The sequence below is a fragment of the Pezoporus wallicus genome, unplaced genomic scaffold (genome assembly GCF_028554395.1).
Source record: "Pezoporus wallicus isolate ANWC-B61680 ecotype Strahan unplaced genomic scaffold, APGP_CSIRO_Pwel_v1 contig_3365, whole genome shotgun sequence".
NCBI classification, from domain to species: Eukaryota; Metazoa; Chordata; class Aves; order Psittaciformes; family Psittacidae; genus Pezoporus; species Pezoporus wallicus.
Genome location: NW_026640883.1, coordinates 3,652,563 through 3,677,343, shown reverse-complemented (window position 1 = coordinate 3,677,343; position 24,781 = coordinate 3,652,563).

The following is a 24,781-nucleotide window of genomic DNA, read 5'->3' as shown; positions in this document are numbered from 1 at the left end:
AACAAGGGATTTGCTCTAACCCTGGTGGCACCTTTGACTCTTGTCCAGGGTGTCGGAATTTGGGTACCATGTTGTGGCCAGGATTGCATCGTCACTCCTGGTTCTGCTCCTGTGTCTTGATGCTCTGTGCTTGCTGTCACATTCTAGGTACATTTCTTATTCAGAGTTAAAACTCCTGAGTGCAAGTGATCTGTTCTTATTGATTTTAAAAGGCTGAACTTTAAATAGCTGCTGTTTAATGTCCTGGAACATTAATATTAGATTAGAAAGATGTCCCTGACTCTTGGCCCTCAACACTGGGAAAAAAATACTCATGAAACAATTCTGATCTTCCAGGATCATTTGTGATAGTATATCCTGCAGTAATGAATTAACGCTGTGGTTAGCATTCCTTTTGCTGGGCTAAAGGGGACTGGAGGGGACAATCTGATCATTTTTCCCAGTTCTCCTCAATCTCAGGAAACTGTTAAGCAAAGACTGAAGTCAGAAGCACCCACAAGAGCATGCATCCTGTGTCTCCAGTCTAACACAGTCCAGAAAATACTTGTCAGCATCCCATGACAAGCTTAAGACCTTTTGGGGACGTTAGACCAAAACCCGCAAAGTCTCCTTTGTATCACAGAAGAGAATAATAGAATCACGGATTCATAGAATAGAATCATAGAATAGTTAGGGCTGGAAAGGACCTTAAGATCATCAAGTTCCAACCCCTCTGCCATGGGCAGGGACACCTCACACTAAACCATCTCACCCAAGGCTCTGTCTAAGCTGGCCTTGAACACCGCCAGGGATGGGGCATTCACAATTTCCTTTGGCAACCCATTCCAGTGCCTCACCACCCTCACAGGAAAGAACTTCTTCCTTATATCCAATCTAAACTTCCCCTGTTTAAGTTTGAACCCGTTACCCCTTGTCCTATCACTACAGTCCCTAATGAAGAGTCCCTCCCCAGCATCCCTATAGGCCCCCTTCAGATACTGGAAGGCTGCTATTGAGGTCTCCATGCAGCCTTCTCTTCTCCAGGCTGAACAGCCCCAACTTTCTCAGCCTATCTTTATATGGGAGGTGCTCCAGTCCCCTGATCATCCTCATGGCCCTCCTCTGGACTTTTTCCAACAATTCCATGTCCTTTTTATGTTGAGGACGCCAGAATTGCACACAGTACTCCAGGTGAGGTCTCACAAGAGCAGAGGGGCAGGATCACCTCCTTTGACCTGCTGGTCACGCTCCTTTTGATGTAGCCCAGGATACGGTTGGCTTTCTGGGCTGTGAGCACACACTGCCAGCTCATGTTCATTTTCTCATCAACCAAAATGTATACCAGGTTGGAAGGGACCTGGTCCAATCTTTATAGGCAAAGCATGACCTAGACTTGATGTCCCACCACCCTGTTCAGCTGAATCTTAATAATGTCTAACAGTGGGGAGTCCACCTCTTCCTTGGGGACTTTATTCCAGTGCTTGATTGTTCTCACTGTGAAAAAATTTTCCTCTTGTGTCCCATCACAATCTCTTCAAAGAGCAGGAAACACCAGAAACTTCTGGTATTTCTTGTTATTTTCCTGTCTTAGCAGTTTTCTCAAACAGGTTTGAACTACGTGTTTAGTGTTTATTATTATTACCCCATTTTCTGGTCCAGTAAGTGTGTATGTGTATGCAATATATCTATAATACATATCCATGTATTATATGTATTACGCACACTACCTTAGAGTGGATATGTATATGTGATTTACGTGCATGCATACTCACGTACCTTTTAGCTGCTTTCACTTTTCAGTTAAGACCAGTTATTTTTTTAGTCAGTAAACTTTCTAACAGTAGGAGTGTGGCTTTTAGGTTTTATCATGAAATGTTCTTAAATGGTTCCAAATCTCCATTTTCTGCTGCCCCCCAATTCAGATGTTCCCTTCAGGCTCATTTGGCACACAACCATTTTCAGTGCAATTTAGTATACTACCTTTTAAAGCAGCAGGTAGACGGAGTCCTGGATTGGGTTGTGTATTTTCTCTGCATATGGCAAATGTGATCAAATTAGAGTTATTGCATTGTGTCACCAGCTAACTTTCAGGTACTTGAGGGGTTTTTCTTTAATTGTAACAATCAGGCTTTATAGTCACATCTCACAGATGCAACCCCTTTTGAGTTTTTCCACAGTGTATTATTCTGCTCACTGAATAGTGACTATTCCAGTAATCACCATATCTCACACAAACTCTTTCTTTCTAAATGTCATTGGTGACTGGAACGATCAAATGAAAGTAAATTGTGCTACAGAAGGACTTAGCAATTAAAAAAGCACAACAAACACCTCACAGCCAAGCAGAACTGCAAACAACTCATTATAATTATTCCAGCCTGTTTGAACCTGCCTTTCACTCACACACTCAGGCAGAGCTGCAAGGCACTTCTTCTCCATCACGGCTGAATCAGTCTTCTGCTGACTTCTTATAATACACTGTAGATAAGAGCTCTTCAGTGGTAATTTGCTTGAGTTCTTAACAAGGAGAGATTTTAGAAAGCACAGACTAGTGTACACAATAAGCTAAATGTATCCATATCTGTAAGTAAGCAGCTCAGAGTGATGTTTCTTCCCCTTTTTTTTCCTCCTTGTGCTTTAGAGACTGAACCAATTAAAGGGTTTGGGTGTGTTTTTTTCTCTTAGTTATTTAAGCTACAAGCTCGCACAGTCTGCAAGAGGCTGTTTCCACAGCTGTTCTCTGGGATTTGTGGTTGTGAACCAGGTGGTACTGCAAGAGCCTGAGGCTATATGGTGTTTAGCATTGTGAGCTGTGCTGCTCCGATGGACCATAGTGGTTGACTGAGGTCAGGGCCCAGCAGAGTACCCCAAGTGATTTGTAGTTATCACAGGATGTTTGACATGTAATTTGTGTTTGGAGGGTGCAGATAGATTATGGAGTGCTACTTTTAACCTGAGCAAGGGCTTTCCAGAGAGACCAACAGGAGCTCCTCCAGCAGTTTGAGGTCAAAGATGATGGGCAAAGTGAGTCACACACATGCTCTCCTGGGTTTTGAGGGAGTTTAGGTGTCAAGGGACTAATAAAGAGCGAAAGAAGAGGCATTTTGAGAGCAATATCTTGGCTCCATTGCTGTATTCACAAAATAGAGAAATCAGCAGTGTTACACCATGACAACAAAATGAGAAGGTGAGCCTAGCATTGCTGAGGCATGGCAGGGACGTGTCTGCAGTTTGCTTTATGAATGGCACAAAAGGCAGTTTGACACTGATCTTTGCACATCATGGCTAGGAATTAAAATATTTGAGGAAGATCTTCTTGAAAAGACGTTACCAAATGGTGGCAGTCAGGATGCACTGAGCAAACTCAGTTGTCCATGACAGGCGCTGCATGCCCATTTTAACAGGGACAGTAGGCAAGAATGGTTTAGGTTGTGTACTTTCATGGTTGGGATGAGATGAACCAAGGAGAAAGGTGGGTTGGTTTTGCAATGAACTATGCAATAGCTAATGTGCATCCATTTATTTGGACACTGCGGGTGAAATTCATCAGAAGGCCAGGTAGGATCTATGCACCGATTACATCCCACTCAAACCTTTGTGCACCAGAATGAGCTTCACCTTGTCTGACCCATGAAGATACGTGGATACTTAACCCCCTTTCCTTAAGACTTCATTTTTATAACTTGAAACAGCTAGATTTTTCTTTTTCAATTGTAACTTTCCTTGATGTACATCTGTTTCCAGTTTAATACTTACCAGTAACTTGACATGAATAGCAGAGATGTCTTTTGTCTGCAGTTTAATATGGAAGCAACTGAATCATTTTCTTTTATAAAGTGAAATCTATTTCTTCTCAAGTCTTCTGCAACCAAGGTAATGTTTGCAAAATGCTTTGAAGATGAAAAGCACTACAGTATATAAAGTATTATTTTTATATCTTAATCATCTATGCTTTTAAAATTAATATGAAAAAATCCTATGAACACCCAAATGGCCAGTAAAATGGATATCCTCCTTCTAATCGTAATGCTTTTGTCTATGAATCCTCTTAATCTTTGAAATTAATTATCGTGATTAAAAATGGGAGATATATTTTCCCAGAACAATCAAATCATTCTGTTGCAAATTTTCATATTCATTGTGCATCATTATTTTAATTCCTTTCGATATTATAACACACATACACATGCACACACACACTCACATTCCTGGATATGACATATTCTGTTGCTTTAAACCAACAGAGAGATCTATTTTGTTGCCTGCTGTCTACAGCCAACAGTGACCCTGTGCAGCAGGAACCTCAGAAGGGAAGGGGGGGCTTGCACCTCAGGGTCTCCTGTATGGGCAAGGGCCATGACTATTGTCAGCCAGAGCTGAGGAGATTGCGTTCATCCACACATCCAAAAGAACTGACTTATAAAAATGAGACCTTCAACAGACAGGGCATATTCACACTGCTGAATATGTGTCAGTGGAAAGGAATCATTACAGTTACAGAAAGACTTATAAAAATGACAAATTGAGTTTAGCCCAAAGTCCTGTTTCTTTTAGTCTTTGTGAAACCATCTAATTTCCTGCTTCAGTGTCAGAGAACCAAATGTGAGAGTACTTTAATTGCATTGGGGAAGTAAAATGGAAAAAAAGCCCTGATACTTTAATGCCTGACTGGTGATCAGGGCTAGCACACATATTCCTTGACAATAAAAGCAAGGGAAAACTCTCACTGTGGTTGGGTTTTAACACAGTCTTCCACAGACATTGCTGATATTTGGCTCCAGGCTTGTGTCTCATTTTTGTTCAGTACCTACTGCAGGTTTGCACACCTGAGCTCTATTTCCTATAAACTGTTTACAAAGAGAAGAGGGAAAATATCCAAGTCCTCACACTGTCCAAATTCCCTGACCAGAACCAGTGGGAGAGAAGGGGAGAGGGAACTCTTTTAAAACATTAGTGTCAGTATGTTTTGAAGAGCCTCTACATGCAGCACTCACAACCTGAGGTTTTAAGGAAGTCAATTGAATGGTTCCCTAGGAAGATCTTGCTTTGATGTAACACAGAGAGTTCCTTTTTGTTGCAAAAAATGGCAAGAAGAAAGGGGATAAAGTGTGTGAGCTGAAAAAGCAGAGAGACTGAAATAGAGTCATATCACAGGTGCTGAAAATGGATCTTTTATTGGAGATCACAACAATACAGAATTTCTAATGCAGAAAGGGTTTGAGAATAGAAAAGAAGGCATACAGTGTGCAAGAAAGGCACAAGGAGATGTGTCTTTTATTGCCCTTTAATGTTTTTCTGCCCCTCTCATCAGAACAAAAGGAAAGGTCAGGCATGATATGTGGAGATTATTTTGGCAATGCAGGCACTGCTGTAGTGATATGTGACAGACAAAGCATGGAGCGCGTCCACGTGGAAACCTGACAGAAGAATTGTTGGTTTAGAAAATGGCCAGTTGGCTGTGAAAAGAGGTGTATATGTGTGTGGGGAAAGAAAGTAAGACAGGGAAAAGTGGAAAGAGAACCACCCTGCAAAGAGCTGAAATGGGAAAAGCCTGCAAAGTGTTTAAGTTGGAGAGATACTGAGAGTGTGGAGCCATGAAGCTGAGTAGCATAGGGATGGCTGGGTTTCTGTGGGTTACACAAGAAAGTCCTTACAGAGAATCAGATAACTGCATGTGGTCTGGGGGATCTGGGATGAAGGCTCAAAATGTCTTGGAAATGCTTGGTTTGTTCTTGAAGAGTCACTGAAGGAATGAAAACCACGTTCATCAACAACTTGTTATGAATTATTTTTTGCAAATGGATATTACCAAATGTCAGATGCAGACTCTGAAAATTCACAGCTTTGAACTTAAAAAAATAATACAATTTGGATTCTAATTTGAGGAAATCCTGATTTTCTTCTCAATATAGTTACAACAGCAAGTGGCACAGACAAAAGACTTTTCACAGATGCCCTGGCTCTGGATGGTGACAAGACAGCTCAATATGACCACTGAGTATTTTTGGCCATGGCCTTCTCTGTCTTATTGCTGGCCGAAGGCCAGGAGAACCAGGACACCACAGCATATGATACAGGAGGGAGAGGGTGATGTTGAGAAATACAGCCTGGTGCAATGTTGCAGTGCCACCAGGAGCAAGGTGGAGTTTGGCTTTGGGAAGGGAAGAGGGAGTTGTGGCATGAGGAAGCGTAGCTGAATGTCCCCATGCATAGATGGAGGTGTCTAACCCCAATGATGTCAAGGGCAGCTGGGCAAAACCTGAAGACTCACATGGGTGTGTGGGGAGGCATGTACCCTTCCACCTGACCAGCAAGTAAGTGTGCTGCTAAGGGATATCAAGGGACAATGAAGGAAGGGAGTTCACAGAGCCATGACTATTTTCTAATTAGTCGTGGAGAGGGAAGGAAAGAAGGAGTTTGAGTAACCTGATATTGCCACATTTTCCAAAGCAGAAAGTTCCAGGTTATCGCTCAAATCAAAATGATAGAGCAAGTCACTACAAAACTGCATCTTGACTTCCTTTCCTCCTGCCTCTCAATGCAGAGAGAGGATTAGCTCTAAGCTCTGATTCCATGGTCAGTGCCTGTACTCACTTTATTGATTCACCTGTTTCCTACTGAGGCTGTGGAAAGTACAGAAAAGCTTATGTAATGAAAGTCAGGAAAAGGATCTGCTCTGATGAGATTCTCCAGAAGACAATACAAGCTCTAATTCCTCTGGTTTAACTTTCTACTTCCAGAGGATTTGCCAAGGTAGGAATTTAATTTTTTTCCATAGACGAATGTATTAATATGTAATAAAAAGCAAAGCCAGATGACACTTCTAGAGAAAGCACCATATTTACATAAACCTTTTGCTGTATTTGAACAGAACAAGATAAATCGAGGGGTTTAACTCAGATAGTTTTTTGTTTTCGAAAAAATAATAATAACAATAAAATACCCAAAAGGCTTCAGCTTCAGAAAATGGGGTTTTGTGTTACTCCATATCCAGTCATCTTGTGTCTTAAAGAATGCATTACATTCTCTTCCCTAGTAATTTGTCTCCTGATTCTGGCTTGTCTTCCTGGCTTGTGCTTGTTGTCAGTAACAGGCACTGGGAGATGGCTTACCAAGAAAGCAGTGCGTCAAAGGAGGCTTTTTCACCTCAGACTGTCTCCTCACACTCTGCCTGCGTGACCAAGACTAAAGCAGTTTTCTTAGCCTTTTCTGAACATTTTCACTCGTGAATGTTTGCTGTTCAGCCCTTTCTATAAGAGGCTCCCCAGGACCTGTGTAATTTTTCCGAGGTTTCTGAAGTCTCACAGTTTATGTGGACTGTTCTGAAGAAAACCAAGAGTTCACTCCCAGGGAAGCAAGAATGAGCTGTAGAACTTTCTGCTGGTGGTTGTGTCTGCCTGATGCCAGCTCACTTCCCTTCCGTTTTCCTTCAACAGCCTGTCAAATGTAATCTCTGTCTGAGTGCTGAGGGGCACAGATTTCACCACAACAATAGTCAGAGACTGCAAAAGTCAGAGATGCCATGATACAGCGTCTCCAGCTTCACACACTAAAGAATGGTTTGACTTTAGAAATGCCCTCATGCTAACCCTTTTCACTGGTTTTCTGTTCCCCCCACTTGTACATACCCCATAGAGGTGAGAGCATCAATAAGAGACTGATCAGTTAAAGATCATTTCTTTTCTTACCATTTTGCTTGAAAGCCTGCACAGACACGTTTGCTAACTCTATTTTAGAAGGATATATCAAGTCTCCTACCAGGACTCTGCACAGTCTTTTTCAGTATCTCTTCACTTTCCATTGCCAAGCTTTTAAACAAAAATAAACCAAGATAATGTCAATAAATCATGTTCCCTCCTTTCTAGCTCAGCACCAGTGGAAGACTGTGGTAAGTTATCATGTTTTTAACTACAGACCTGTCTGGCTCTGTCATTTGTCTTGTGTCTCCCACTCTGGTCTGGTTTAAGGCTGAACATTAGCAAATGATGAATGCAGGGCTGTCTCTGCTGGTTTGTACTGGCATTATTAACCCATATTCTCTGAATATTTCATACTGTAATACATTATTAATGAGTTGCTGGAGTTGTGGCAATTGACTCCCAGGTTAGCTGTCCTCTGTGTGTGGGCAGGACAGAAATATTTGCTATTGATAGGTAATCTCTATTTTGTATTCTCAAGGACTTTCATTACCCTTGTGATTGTGAATATTGTAAAGCAGATTATCTAGTATAAATTGGCTATTTCACATGCATTTACACCATTATCTATCCTAATGATGTTTTGTTTTTTTTAGGTGGCTATGGTATCATATTTTGATTTACTGTAATTCTAAGAACCAATTGTATAATGTAACAACTGGCTGTAACATACAGTCAGCTTTCTGTTGATTAAATAATGTTCTATTAACTATTTTCCTCTGTTTCCTTATTCTCTATGTCCATTGTTTTATCCTTTTTTTTTTTCCCTGTTTTTATGCTTTTTTCCCTTCAATACATTGCCTCAGAAAACAGCTGATAGAGACAGCAGCAATAGAAAAAGGCAGATCTTGTATTCCTCCCTGGCATGGCCAGCCTTGCATGAGAGAAATCTCTGGAGGTCCAGAGTTCAGTGACTCAGCTGGCAGAGCTGGACTCTGAAGATGTGATGGTTTCTTATTGTGTATGCAAGAGGCAAGGTCTTTGAATTCAGTCTGGAATGAGTGAGTAAAGATCCACCTTCGTATCATACTGAGTTTTACTGTCTGTTTAGGAGTACATATCACACAGCTGTATGCCTGATGTTTCTCTTGGCACCCCTCACTGAGAAGCAGTTCATAGTGGGTGCCAACACTATATGTACATAGACTATATGAACTTCCTGGGAAACTGAGACATGTCTCCTCTGATCTCCTGACCATGAAGCAGGCTTCATCTTCAGATTGGTATACATGTGATTCACATGGTGTGGTGATAAATGAGCATATTCTGACATATGTTGACTGCTGCTGCTCATCTCTGGGCTTTAGGTTTTCTTGCGCTCTCTTTCTAACTGTATGATTGCTGGAATGGGTGACCAATGGCTGTGGGAGATCTCCAAGCAAACAACTGGCAGATTTCAGGATTTTTATTGCAGAGACTGTACACTGCATTTTGTTCCTTTAAAAAAAACAAAATGGCAAACATTTTTTACCCAGTTTAGGCCAAGAAATTCTCCAGAACTTGTCCTCTTTCCTCCCCTGAGCTCCTGTGCATGGTGGAACATGGTCTGTATCACCACTGTCTTCAAGCTGCAGAACTGTTCAGTTTTGTGCTCCTAAAAGTTTGCGCTTAGATGCTCCAGTAGAAATTAAAGGAAGGACAAGAAATCTGTGCTGCTAGCACCAGCCTAAGAAGATGAGGTACTAAAATGATGAATTTGGAAACACTGAGTACTGAGAAACGGAAAGATGTTTCAGTATCCCCGGTCATATGCTCCTTCCTCCTGCAGCAGAGGAGGCTACACTTCTGTCGTCAAGGAACTGTACCCCCAAAATGAATTATGTTGTCTGCAGCTGTTTGCATATGTACAAAATCATAACAAAGAGATCATCTCCAGGACAGCTCAGGGTCATGGCTGGAGGAGCTGGATTTTTCTGCAGAACATCTGCAGATCCCCCTGCAGTGATGATTACCAAGCTGTGTGTCATGTAATGAGGGTCTAAATATGACTGAGGCTAGAGGCACTGTAGGTAGATGGTTAATGAGGTGCTAATTGAGGGAGAAAAAAGCGAAAGAGGGAAATGAGTAAGGAGGCAGGTTTATCAATTCAGAAGAGTTCTGAAATTTGGAGTATAAATACAGGGTGTTTTTGGCTCCAGCTCCTATTCCTTCATTCTCACCTGTTCAGGAGATTAACCTGTCCTGTGACTCAGCTGGAGACCTCATTGTCCAGCATGACCGCTCTACTGGTGTGTACACATGGAGCTCATGTACCATTTCATCTTGTTGCCAGCTCTGCTTACATGGAAGAAGGAAGCAGCTGATGGGGTAAATGTCTGTCAGGAGCTCCTGAGAGGTCCTCATTGATTCTGTGCTAGAAGTTAACTGATGCCATTGGCTTGCCCCCTTCTCCAGGGGTCTTGGCATCCTCCTGACTTTGGGCTTCAGTGAAGGATAAAGTCTCACATGAAGTAAAGATAGGGCAGGAGAGGTCCTTGGGTGGGCAATGTCAGAGCAGAGGCTCTTGGAGCTGCAATCACGTACATAAAAAGCCTTAGAAGTGAGCTGAAATACACCATCCTGTACTGTAAAATCATTTAACCTTCCTGTTACTAGTCAGCCATGGCAGAAAAATGAGGACTGATACTTGTTAATCACAGTTTTGGGGGATATTTGAGACAAGTCTAGGGGGACCCAAAGGAAGTTGTAGGTGGTTTGAGTCTATGCTCAAGTCTATCCACTGCCATCTTTTCTTTGCTGTAAAAGCCTCACTGTAAAAGTTGCTTGAGATGGTAGTCTCATTATCTACCTATGCCCATTGCAGGGAAGATCACAGATTCTGTTTCCTTCTTCTGATGGTCTCTCAGTCTCTAAATTGCCCAGTAAGTCAATTATTGTGGGTTCCTCTAACCATCCCATTCCTGTGACAAGCATCTGCCCTCTTTCAACTCCGATGTTAAACGTTCTTCTTGCATTTCTGTCTTGCCAGTATGCCAGGGAATGATACATATTTGAAAAAAAAACCACTATTTTCCTCCCTTCTTCTCTCCAATTTTGTCTTCTGAGAATGGTCTTTATGGAAATATTTTACTTGAATGTTGTCAATTATTATATTAAGACATTATAGACTGTATACCAGCGGACTCAGTTTCTCAATATTATTTAATTTTTATTTGAAATGTTTGATTTTTAAAAAATATAACTAGGGACTAAAACCTAGCAATTTAAATTTCAGTACCAGCATTGGTTCAGAGTTTTTATATGCCATAAATCAGTTCCTGTGGTTTAGTTTCCCTTTCTTTGAAACACAGACTGTGTTACACCCCCAGTTGTTGCAGTGTGGGCAGTAAGATTATGATAATCAATGATCATTCTTTGATTGAATGAGGATACCCATACACATGCAAAATGCTAGTGTTTCATATATTCCTCATGCCTATAATTTCCTCTCGCCTTTTAGGCTGAATGGCACTGAGTTGCTGTTCAAAACACAATTAGATCCTTTGGGAACAGCAGGATTTCCAAGGTACAACCATGTACAATGAAAGATGTGATAAGTGCTGAAGTTGTTTCCTAAGTGATATGAAGAAAATTAAAATTATACTAGTGCTGATGAAGGTGAGCAGCAAGCCTTAGATTTAAACAAGGAAAATGACAGCATTATCAGTCGGGTATCATGGCAACCAAGGAACCTGGAATTTGGTGTCAACTTTCCAATCATTGTCTCTTTTCCTGGCATAGCAAGGTACATTTTCCTTTCGGGAATTTAATCCCTTCTCCACTGGAGGTCATTCAAAAATTTAAGCACCTGAACACACTCAAGAACTTAAGGAATCCAGATTGCTCCTGCATACCTGCAGATATATATTGTAGAAAACAAAAAGGAAAGAATCACCCCCAAAACCCCACAAAATTAAAACCACTCCCACCAGACAGCTCTGTCAAAGCCTGGCAGAAAAATCACAGCTGTATAAGGTGCTTTGTTTGTTAGTGCAGCATCCTGGTTGATATGAATTTCATGCTCAGTGTTATCCAGTGGCTGGAGTTAAAATACTGTAAATCCAGTTCCTCTCTGGAGACAGCAGAGAGCACAGTGAGCTGAACCAAGGATAGGAGTAAAGCTAGAGCTCTACCATGAAAAGTCAGCTTTGAATTGTACACTTGTCTTCTTGTAGACACATACACATGCTCATGTCTGCATTACAGTCTGGGATGAGAGAACTGCAAAAGGCTTTAGAAGAATGGATTTAGTCAGGGACAACTTCTCTTTGTGGCAGAAAAATGAGATTATGATGTAAAATAAATCAGTGGCAAAATTAGAAAGCAGAAAGTCTGAGATCTGGAATACTTAATCTTTGACCTGTTCCTCAAATGATGACAAGAGCAATCAGGCTACACTGGAATCCTCTTACTCTGTGTGTGATGAACATTTAATGTATTTCTAAATTGCTAACTGGAGGGGATTTTTTGAGACTGGGTTCTTTTTCTGTCTGAGATAAAGACTAAGAACAGCTGCAAGATATAAATTGAAGACTATGGTTGATGCAGATGGGGTACTACCTCTTCCTAGCAGATCCAGGAGGGAACTAACTGCTTCCTTCAAATCACGTGTATAGACAATGCATGCAATTTCTTTTATCATATAGGTATCAGCAGTAGACCAGACAAAGAAGGTTCTTCAGTTTTCCTGACTGGAGGAGTTTACCTGTCTAGTACCATACAAGACAGCAATGTGAGACAGTGCTATTACTTTTATGCAAAGCTTTTAACCTCAACTGTATGGCCTATGCATGATCTTTACTCTTCCATTTGTTTATTGAGCTTAAATAACAGATTTGAAAGCCTCTGCATTTTAGTCAGTTTTGTGCTTGCTTTTAAAACCCGATAAAGGATCGATTGAACGCTGTTAAAAAAAAAACAGAACCCAAACAAAACCCCCAAACAAAAAAGTGTTTGATGTATGATTATTCAGAAAGTCACAGCAGACTTTAAAATCGTGTTTATACTGAACACATTACTAGGCCAGTGGGAATCGACCAAATTTCTCACCCCACTGCTAAATTTCACTGAATATGAGAGTCACTGAATATAGGTGCATAGACTTACAGACTGGTTTGGGTTGGAAAGGACCTTAAGATCATTCAGTTCCAACCCCCTTCCATATAATTTAATCAGTATCAACCTGGGCTCATCTCTTCTCCAGAAAAACAGAGAACTGGGACAGGACTGCAGGGCTAATTGTGTGTCACCATGGAAAGGTCTCTCACAGGATCTCTCCAAAAGCCAAGCTCTGATGAATAAAGTGGTAGGACACTTGGAGTAGTGGCTCTGTTAGATAGGATTGCAGAGCGGTTATCTATGCCTGTCACTTGGAAATGCTCATCACAACACCATCTTCTGTTTCCAAATCCCTTCAGAGAGATAGTATGTGACATATAGTATGTGACACATAGTATGTGACACAGGATTCAAGCATCAGTTCAAGCAAAGTGATTTTGTTTCTCTGGAATTTCAGTGTCAGGAGCCTGCATGTGTAACCTGTGCTCAGCTTTGTCTGGAAGTTACCAAACATTGCTGTATTTCTCTGGCACAGCGTTTCCAGTGCTTCTGAGTCTGTTGCTGGATATGCCTAGATGTACTTTAATGTGGAAAACAATGCTTTGTATTTAATCCTCCTCCCACACAGACATGTATCTGCACAGTGTGATCTGGGACCTCGGAGATGGTTTGTGGTCTGAGGACAGGAAAACAAAAGCTGAAGGAGCTTGTTTATTTCTGGATGAGTGACAGAAAGGGCGGTGCTGGGAAGGATGCTGTTTGGAAAGGAGAGAGACATTAATGACATGAGTGGTTGTCAGACGTAATAGTCCCCCAGGGCTATTTTAATTAATGCACGGTGTCTCAGCCTCACATCTGTTGCAGTGTCACTTCCTCCTCCACAGCTGCACCTCAGAGAGGGGTTGTGTGTATGAAAGTGGAGATTGGGAGCTTTGCTGATTGCCTTCCACGTGAGAGAAATACATACCTGCTATACCATCTAGCATTCCTCTTAGAGCTGCTACAGTGATAGGATGTATGGAAGGGAGCAGAATTTGGCCCTTTTGGTCCCCCAGAGTGTGTGTTATATCCTTTCAAGGGAGAAGATATCCCTTGGTCTGTTTCTTATTTGACTTTTCCTTCTCATCTTTATTTAAGGTTCTTATGTTACACAGTATATTTATTGCTGGAAGTTATATGAAGGACGATAAAACCTTTCTTCTTTAAACATAATTACCTCCAAATCAGAAGCAGGAAAAACCATGTTGTCTCCTATAAATGTGTTGCAGGTCATATGAATCATGTCAAAAGTTGGAATTAGGTAGGGAATCTTGTACAACGAAGTGCTATATATAATTTCCACATAGGCATTTTCTCTCCAAAAGCTGAAGCCAAAGTATCATTCCTCCCTGCCACCTCCTCACTTCAATGCCCTCCCCAAACTGCTGTCTGTTCAATGGCACCGCACTTGCTAGAGACATTAGTCAAGTCCATGCCTCTGTGAAACAGACTGAGAGCAGAGGAGACTTCTTGCTGGTATGAGAAATACTGGACTGAAATAATTTAGCAGTAAACATTATGCGACTAATCCTGCATCTCCCGTTTTCTTTTTGACTGGTAGAAAACTGGCAGCTGCCAGACATGGAAAATGATTTTCTAATGTGATTGGTCTGAACCATCCTGCAGTTAAGAGGGCTTTGTCAGTTTTTATTTTTTCAGAGATATTTTACTGCATTGGAAGATACAAAGTGTAGGAAAGTCTTTGCTCTGGGTTTGTCTGGAGTGATTGCCTTCTCTTTGTGACTGATTTTAACAGCAGTTAGCAAGGGAGAATGCTTATACAGTTGAAGAAATCAGTCTGAATTGGTTAGTGAGGAAGATGTAGGATGGATAATTTTCATAGATAATTGACTGTACTATCCCCTTCACAGACCTATCACAAGAGAATGAAATAGGGAAACAGAAAGCCTCTGCATTTCTTGCAGGGAGGTTAGTAGAAGGTGTTTTAGGTGAAGTTTATGCCATCAACTGCATTTTTCTTTTGAACTCTTCAGAAACTCAAACCAAAATTCCTAGTTTGTACTGTTACTGCTGCTGCTGGCACATGGTAATTTTTAGGGTATCTAGTCATGGAGGACACCCTGAACGTGCTATGTTCTGTACAAACACCAGCCTTCAGTGGATGAGGTTATAATTAAATATATTCCCACAGATCATGAAATATAACCTGAAGGGCTTTAAAACAAACCCTTCCACCCTGAAATACAAGTCTGACTCATCTCAGCACAAGAACTAAACCATGTAAGTGGAGCTGAAAGCAGGCCAATGCAGAAGTTGTGCGGCCAAAGGAATGGCTGTTAAGTTGCGGGTGCATCCATCCCCCACAAGAGATATGTCAAACTCCTCCGTCACACTGGTGGAAATCGAATCATGTCAGCTCAAAGATAAGGAGGTTGGTAAGCCTATTGCTGTCTCTATCGAGCTTCAGTTTCCATTTTGACTTCAGCACCCTGCTGTCAGCATTAAGCAGAAGTCTGCAATTTATCTCCCTTGTGACTAGCAATTCAGCTGCAGAGTTGTTCTCAACTTGTTCTCCATCTCCTTTTCATTTTCCCTCTATTAATGCAGTCGCCCTTCCTTCACCCCACTCTGGGGCATCCCATGATTGCTGTTGAAGGAAGACAAATTGATGTGCTATTGCATGGGTGGGCTTTCCACATTACTGACAACACTCGCCTCAGTGTGTGTTCCTTGTGTTTTGGACAGTCCTTTCTCCCATTCCTCCTCCACTGCTGTGGAGAGGCCAGGAAGGCTGCAGGGGACAGAAGGTGGTTGTTTTGAGTTGTGGTAGTTTCAAGACACGTGGCATATCCAGCCAACAAGGTGTGAGGTGTGGGCCATGGGATCTGACAGTGAAATCCTGCTGAAATCCCAGAGATCCCTGTCCTAGAGGTCACCTTAGAGTAGTGACATCCCAGGTCCTGGAGACAGGCAAACCTGAGGCCTCTTCTTGTCCAGCAGCATGTTAGCTGTGCTGCAATACCTATTGGAAAGGTGTGGGGATTTTGCTGCTATCATTATAACCAGCCCTTGATAGACACTGACTGTCACTAATGTTAGCACTGAGGAGGCTGGTGTTTCAGCTCATGACACCATTCTGGGTGTATCTACAATCAGGTTGGAGGTATTTTCTGCTGTGCCTGCAGTCTGACTTCCTCTTTCAGGAAAGGATGAGGATGAGTCAGTATCTTTCTCTGCTGAATTTCAGAGAAGTCTGTAAACTGGCTTGAAAAGGCTTCCCAAATTCAGAGAGCTCATATTAGCTGAGCAGCATCCCTGCTTCTGAGAGAACCTGATTAACTTATGGGCTGCTAATTTCCATGGAAGCATCTTTTGTGAACCAAATCTCCCCCCCGGTCCCTGCCTCTTTGTCAGCAAGCATCAAAAGCTTGTAGTGAAGCCTTGTATTACTAAGATTTCATTACTTACACTAAATATACTCCAGAGCATTTATTAATGAACTGTAAAGCAAAAAGAATAATTAAAAATAAACTAAGCTTGTCAAAGAAATAAGATGCATCTTAGGCTCTGTGATCGTAGCTTCTTTTTTTGATAATTGCCCTTGTTCATTTTGCCATTAATTCAGGGAGTGAAAGAATTGCAGTGCGGTCTGCAAGATATTAGAACAGTTTAATGATGCTTTACCTTAAAAAACAAGGAACAGCACCTTCATTTTCATAAGTGGAGAGCCAATGACAGAAGCCCTCAAGTCTTTTACATCAGAATTTTAATAGCTTAAGTGATTTCAAGAAGAGATTACAAAGGCTCAGACCACTGTTCACAGTCTACCTATTTGAAACAGAATCAGTTCTCAAAACATTTAATGACCACTTTACAGGCTGAATGAGTGTTTTCTGTTAGGGTAACCTTTTTACTTCTAAAATAGAAGCTTCCAAAATTGTCATTCATAGCCCACATTGCAGGCTCCTTCTTGGCAAAACTTTTCTATGACTCTGTTAAGACAGTGACCAGAATAAAATAAGGACAAGGTTAAAAGCTAACAGATGGAGACCATATTCAGAGATGGTTGGATGTTCCCATGCCCCTATCATGACATCTTTAGAGCTGAGCCTGTACAGAAACAAGAAATGCATTTTAAATTAAATCAAGCTATTATTGTCTCGACCTGTGGAACAGAACTGCATTTGTTTATCTGTCTTTTAGTACCTCTGTCTGACAGGAATATAGGGAGAATTGCCTCCAACCCCATTAATGCACTGAAGCTCATTCAGTTGCATCGTTTTCCCAATGGAAAATTAAGGAAATTAAGAAAAAAGAAGTGTTTGCAGAAATTTTGCCAATACATGCAGATGGAATTAAAAAAAAAAAAAAAGCATCATTCATATATAGTAGCTGTTGGGGTTTTTTTTTGCTCTTATTCAAAATAGTCTTCTCATTTCTGTACTCCAGGGAAAGAGACATTTGCAACCAACCATGTTTGCAACCAGAAGAATAATTAGGAAGAACAACAGCATTTATCTCAGAGCTAGCAGTACATTTTGAGTTTGTTCTCTATAGTGTTTTTTCTTTTGTCCTGACCTAATGGGATGTGTTTCTCAGATGTAAATGATACAGAATGGGGGACTGTTTGTGGAGCAATTACTTTCCAGAAGATGTTTGCATGCTAAAATGCTGCTCAGTTGGTTAAGTTGAGATCATTAAGGAAGAGAATAACCCATCCTATTCATAAAGATAGGCTTGAATGAAAATATGAGATTCATATGCACTGCCAGCTCTATGCTTTTTTTCTGTTTTACCAGCTGAATTCATGTGTGGCAGTGAAAAGTCTTTTATTCCTACTTTACCAGTGTATCACTGCATGACCTTGAGGAAATGCTCATCTCTTATGCCTCCACCTGCTCAAGATCACCCTCCATTCATGAACCCTTTGCAGGAATACTACCTGTATCTTATAGAACAATATTTACTGGCAGGCATTGAAGTACCTAAACAAGTAACACAGGAAAAATTATGTAGGAAAAAATAAGTGGAGAAGGCATCTTCAGGCGATCCTAAGGCCAGAGGTAGAAATGAACACATTTCCACTAACTGGAGAGAATTTTGGTCCAGTAAACTGCCTTGTTGAGATACAGATTGACATTTTTCTGACCCTGGGAAGAAGCTTCCACCATGACCTCCATGCAGTCTCTCAGGAGAATTTGCATGGCCTCCCTGCAGCCTCCTGCAAGGGATTGAACTGTTGTTCCCAGTGGTCTGATCTTTCATGTCTTTAGCTTCGACAGATAGAACAATGGATAAACAGGTCTCTTGGTCAAGGGAAATCTGATGCAGGGTTTCTCATTCTTGCCTTGTCTGACCAATAGAGGAAGGATGACTTCATCTTTTTGGTCCCCAGTTTGTTCCCATGGACTCTGGAGTCAAGGTGCAACCTATTTGCTGAAGCTTCCTTTTTGGATGTCTAACCACTCTTCCCTATACTTTGTTTTCCTTTTATTTCCCTCCTTTGACACTTTTCCTTTTGGAGCCTGCATTAATATAATCTTTTTTAGCAGAATCCTGCTCCATGTTTGCATAGTACCTTGCATAGCGAGATCCTGAGGCAACTGTAGCTGACAAAGACGATAAAATCCTTTGAGAAAGGGTAGCAAATTTGTTTCCATGCTACTGAGATGCTTCTTGTTAAACCTTGAAATCTTTTCACCTATGGGTATGAATGAGATGCGGTATTTTTAGTCACAGTTCTCTTAGGATGAATATGGGCAATAGTTCTTGTAACGTACTGATGCCTTGACAACACAGTAAGCTCAGTCCCTTTCCAGTGTTTTGTATTAAAAAAAAAAATTAAATAAAATAGAGTTCTGAGAGGTTAAAAGAGACTTTTATTTTCTTTGCACATTTATTCTAAGATCTGATGTTCCAGATGGGAACAGAGAAAATAAAAATGTGGAGACCCATGATTGTATATTTAAGACAAAGTAACATAATTTTAAAATGTTTTGTTTTCTGGGAAATTAAATGCTTTTTTTTTAAATTTTATCTTTATAATTGCATCTGCTGGTTCAGCTGGAGGAGGTGGTCTGCACTGGCTTACAACAAAGACAAGATAAATAGGTTTTTACAGTGTGCAGCCAAATCAGATTTCCATGCCCCTAAGAAGGAAAGTACTCTAAACCAAGGGGGGAGATCTCATCTGGGGTCAGCATGGGCCCATGTACAGACTTTCAGCTGTGGCTCCTCTTAAGGCTCTTGCAATCTGGAGTGATACAAACAGCATCCTTCTCAAGGCTGCTTGGACCTGTCTCCTTGTGCAGTCAATGAAGAGAAGAACCTGGATCATTTCAGTTATGTACATGTGGTATGGAGCTGGAGCATGGCCCACTTCTCATTGCATATAGTCAGACATTCTCCAGTAGGCAGTGAAAGGAATTGATTAAAACCATACTGAACTTGGGTACCAAATCAGCCTCCTAAGGTCTGTACTTGGCCTTCCATGCTGGAGCTTTTTCTTTCTGGAAGCCTTCTGAATGTGTAAGAAATGGTTGTTCTTCTAGGGTCAAATGCTGATGTAAGCAGGGAGAGATGGGCTTATATAGCTGGCTGAGAAAGGAAAAACCTTTGAGGAATGAATGCACAAGAAACCTGCAAGATTTAGACATTGCAAGAATCTAAACTCTACGAGAAGATGCTCAGGTCCTTGGTTGGAGTTGTGGGCAGCACAGCAGTGAGGCTTGCAATAACTGAGAAAGGTAACGATGAGGAAGGTACAAAAGGTGAGCTTTGTTTTAACCTGTGTTTGAACCTGTGCTAACAGCCAGGCAGGAGAGAACCAATGGCTGAGACATAGGCTATGTGAGGGCTGACTCATGGTCGTACTCTTAAGTTTCTCTTTTGAGAAATCAGTGGAGACTTGTGCAAAGATAGCAATGAGGCAGAAGGAAGAGAAGAAGCAGAACAATTAGGGCTGGTTAAGAGGAAACGGAGTTTCCCTTGACTTGTTTTGAGTCTGGTCATCAATTAAACCCAGGTTATTTTAGAAAGAGTTTAAAAGTTCCTCCTGCCACATACTCCGGGGCCACTGGAATGAGATAAATTTTTCAGGCTATTCAGTTTCTCATGGATTGGTCTTTTTTTTTAATGCATTATGTACACAAACCAGACATCTGTCCACACAGGGGTTATTTAGAAGTTATAGAAGGTATGTTTTCAACCATGAGATGATTTGACTATCCCCTTAAGTGATCAGCAGCCCCAGATTGCTCATCTGTCTTCTCCTCAGGAAGGGAAGGTTCTTTTTTACTCTATTTGCAAAGGTTTGCCTTGTTGCTTTTTTTCCTTTTTTTTTTTGGCAATATAATCCTAAAGTCACTCCTCAGCAGCTGGGGAAGCCTGACAGGACACAGCAAGGAAGGAGCAATGTGGTCTGCAGGCTGTTCCAGGTAGTCTGTGTCCCACTTGCCTTTTCCTACCTCATTCAGTGTGGATGTGAACTCATAGGTGAATACACCTCAAGAGTTGTCACTCCCATTCCAAGACCAATGGGTCTTGTGTGTGAGATACCTAATGAGGTATAGCATTTCTAGTCCATTAGATGGCATGACAGGGAGTTGTACTGCCATAGCCAGGGACCTTGCCTTCCACAGGGCCAGGGGCTTTTTCTGCCTGAGAAGCCCCCAGTCTCTGGGCTGGTCTTAGCTGGGATTGGTGGTCTTGGAGAAGTCTGAAGAGCAGGAAGGAAGCTCTGGCATTTCCTGCAGATGTAATGCCATATGCCCTGGATGTGGTCCAAGATTTACAAGGAAGACACAATCATGATCTCCTACCTTGAGGCTTGAAGCAGAACAACTCCGTAGATGTCTGACTAGACTGCATGACAAACCCTACCTACAGCAGTGGAAGCTGTGTCCGTGGACTAAGAGTCTTCATCTCAGCCTGTATAAAATCTTGCTTCACATGAACCTCTGTGGAAGAGATTTATGAATTGATAAGTTATTTTGTGGTTGATAATTTAATAGTCTCACTTAACTGCAATAATATTCTTGTTTTTCTTGCCTTACAGTCAAAAGATGACTTTGCTGAAAGCACAGACAAAATTGTCTTATTGCTTTTCTGGGGATGAGTATTGTCAAGATACATATTTCCAAACCAATATAGATCACATTATTCTTTTCAGACCAAATCCTTTCTCCTCATGTCCTCGCAAGCAGCCAGGAATATAAGACCTCCAATACAAAGAAAAGTCTGTAACCAACGCCACACTGTCAAAGTACCCCACTTATATGATGCCGATAAATCAGGCAGGCTGAAGCCATTTGTCAAAAAGACATTTACTTGAATCAAATTCACATTGTGTGCAGGGGATGGTTGGGATGTTAGCACTTGCTAAATAATTAATCAGCTCAGGATTTGTTTCAAATACAATGCAGTAACAACAACAAGAACAAAATGAGGCTTTCCGCTAATGTGGCATGAGCATTTGAAGAACATTTAATTATGTCATCCTTTGATCAACACATGCAGCCTTTAAATATAGACAGAGAAAAAGAGTTTCAATGGGGTGGTTAATAACCTTCTTGTCAACCAATACACATTATTAGAAGAAAAAAGAAAGAACTTACTGTTTTCTGTCCTATTCTTTTCAGAATGGAAAGCACTGTTTTATCTTTGTCTCCTAAATCCCTTGGTGTTTCCAGGCAATATTTCTTGTGGTCTTGGAAAGCTGTGACAAAATCAGTGTGTGTAGTTCAGTGTGTGTATTTCTGATCTCTAACCTATGATGCACAAAGCCACTAACCCCCACCATAATACTGAGTATCAGAATCAATCTTTGGGAGACCTGGAAGAGTGCACTTTGCATAACCGTGTCTTCCCTCTGAGAAGCTGTTTCATGGCCCCTTGGGTTGGTCAGTTTGTCTAAAGGTACAGCTTCCACAGGGCAAACTGGGGAACTGAAAAGTTCAGTTATTTTGAATTTCAATGTATTGATCCCAAGGCGGTGTGACTACACTGTCCTTTCAACAACAGCTACCAATTAAGAGAACAGCAGGGAATCCATCTTCTCCGTAGCATCAGTGGAGAACCCATTTGCTCCTATCTTTCTGGAGAGAGAGCAACATCTCCTGGGGCAGGATAATACTAATTTCAAACTCAAACATGAGCAAGGTGATCCTTGCATTTATGCTTTTATCAAAGTTGACATTGATCTGTATGTTTTTTCAGGCTTATGGAGCTAGGGGATGAGCCCCTCCCTGTAGGAGTGCTATTTGTTACCCCCATTAATGACTCAGTAGGTTAAGCATATGCCTTGTCAGCGTTCCATAAATTCTGCATTCTATTAGTCTTGCTTCTTTACAGGATCTCTTTTGCTTATCCCAGTATACTATTTAACCCAGTGCTTTGTAGGGTTAACAACATGAATACTGTGACATTTTAAATTCATTCCATAAGTTTTTTGAGAATGGAGGCTCACAATGTTATAGGGAAGATTCATGGTCTTCTAGAAAGTGCCCACCTGAAAGATGAAAATGGTTGATAGGATCTCACCTTGTTGTCAGCTGGAACAGGATACTTCTCGTTGATACGCTTAAGATGTTACATCTATTTATAACATCTGGCTTGATAATATTTTTAGATACATTTTTTTGTTTTGGTAGATTTAAGAGACCTTTCAATCTGAACCTACCTTGTAGGGTTACAAGCTGCTTACTCTTCATGGGCAGTTCATGGGCGTTGTAAATAGGGCACAAGATCCTTCCCTATTTGAGGGCATGGAACAAGGAGATTCCCATGGGATCTGCCTGACATCTGAAACACCCTCATATTTCAATACTTGTCACTTGTTTGGTAGCCCACCTTTTGTACTACATTCTCAGAGCACATTTGATACAGACAGAATCTACGCAGGACTTGACTTAAGATGAAGAAATTCATACGTCCGTTTATAGGAAGACAAAGTGAGTTTGAAAGAGGTTAAATGATTATCCACAACTTGAGAATAAATCAAAGGCAGAACCAGGGGCAAGCTCCTGGGGTGCTGACACCTATGCCCAAAAGACAAACATGCATTAAGAAAAGGAGCAGTAAATCAGACAGTGCTTCCGAGTCCTCTTGATTAAGGAAACGATTTGTACAAATGATTTTCTAGGAATTTATTGCTGATACCTGCTTCCTTTCATGTGATGGAAGAGTGACTTCCACTCTTACTCAGCAGCAACTAGACAGCATGAGCCATCAAACTGTAGGAAGTAAGAGGGAATGCTCAATTTAATAAAAAAATCCATGACTTTTTGGTAGAATAAAGAATATTGTGAGGAGCTTTCATTTGTGTGTTATTTTGTTTTCAATTTTCAGAATTATATTTTCATAAGCCCTTTGAGCTGCTCAGCACACTGCAATTCTTGTTAATTTCCTCTTTACCAGGTTTACCACCCTTAATTATAGCTGAAAGCGATCTTTGTCTCAAGAAGATGAAAACCCTTTGTGAAAATGCATCGATGCAGTTTGTTTCCAAACCCAGATATATTTCCTAATTAGTTGCTTGTTGTAATAGGTTGCATAATTAATGAAAACCCAGGCAAATAGTCAAAGTAATAATTTTCTTTGAACAAATGTACATAAAAAGGAGAAAACTAAACCATTACTTTAATTAAACTGCTTTGGAAAGGCATTGTCAGCATCAAAATGAGTATTAGCCTTTCTGGGCTGTGCAATATTTTACATCTTACCTGTCTGTTAATCAGTTTAGCCAAAAGACCTGACACTGCCAGGAACAAACCCCCTTATTTCAACAAGCTAAGCAGGGTTAGGCTTAATTCATGTTGCATGAAAAATGCTAATGAGAAAGCTTCCTGGGAAACCCCACTTTTCAGTTTGCTCTGATACTACCATGATGCCTATTTAATGACTGGCTGTAATGCCGCAGACCAATGCCAACAGGAATCAATTGGCTCCAGTGACACATTTCCACACTTCCCTTGTAGCAGTTCTGAGTGTCACCAGTTCAGCCTCTTGATCTGACAGAACACGGGCAGCATTCACCCACCAGGCAGGAGGTGGCATCCACTGTTTGGCCCCAGAGACTGACGACTGGCGAGCACTGTGGGATGGAGCAGGGGTGTATGTTGATGTGCTAGTGGGAGGACTGATCTTTTCTCAGTCAAGCTTCAACTCAGTTCCAAGATCTCCTCTGGTTTGGGGATCTTTCCCTGGGTGGCATTGTTCCATTTCTCTCCACTGTTTCATATCTCCTGAGGCAATATTCATGTACTTCAAGATTTGTAGCTGAACATGGAGCATGTGTTGTTTCAGGAGACAGATTGATGCTGTGGTTAAAGCAAGCTCAGGGCTTTCAGGGCTTTCAACCCTTGTCTCTGACAGGGGAACTGAAGATTTCCCCCCTCTTCCCAGTTTCGAAGTTAGTCGCTTTTCCAGCATGTGCTCTGAAAACGTGATCTGGCTTCTCAAGGTTCCTTTAAGGCACCACTATTTCTTACAGCAAAATGCCACAAGATGCTAATAAAAACACTATCCAACAAAAGGATCTGCATGACTTTCATAGGTAAAACACATCAACTGGAGCCTCCTTCCTCCTTTTTGCAGCAAGGAGAAACTTCTCACTACTCAAGAGAGTGCCAAGGCATAGTCTCTTGAGAGAGGGGTGCTGTTGCCCTTGGTTGAAGACGATCCTGCAGATCCCTCAAGACCCAGCAAGGGTAAGCCTTAAGAACCCCACAGTCTGAAACATGCTCCAAGTATCATCAGCTTTTCTTGGATGTGGTATAGGGAATCTCCAGGGATCTTCAAAAGGAGCATCTGCAACTCCATGGTTTTGTTTCTTTGACCTCTAAAGATCAGAGTTGATGTTTGATTTAATGCCATACATTTGTACTCACTCTATTACATTTATATCGTTGAGGTACTGTTTCTGGGACAAATACAACATACATTAGCAAAGCTCTGCAAGTGCCAGATAAGTCTGTTCTGCTTTTCGGTAATGTAGCACCCTCCTGGTTTTGTACAAATGAGAAAAGGAAAAAGGATGGCACGGCATATTTTGTTCTGTTCTGTTGTAT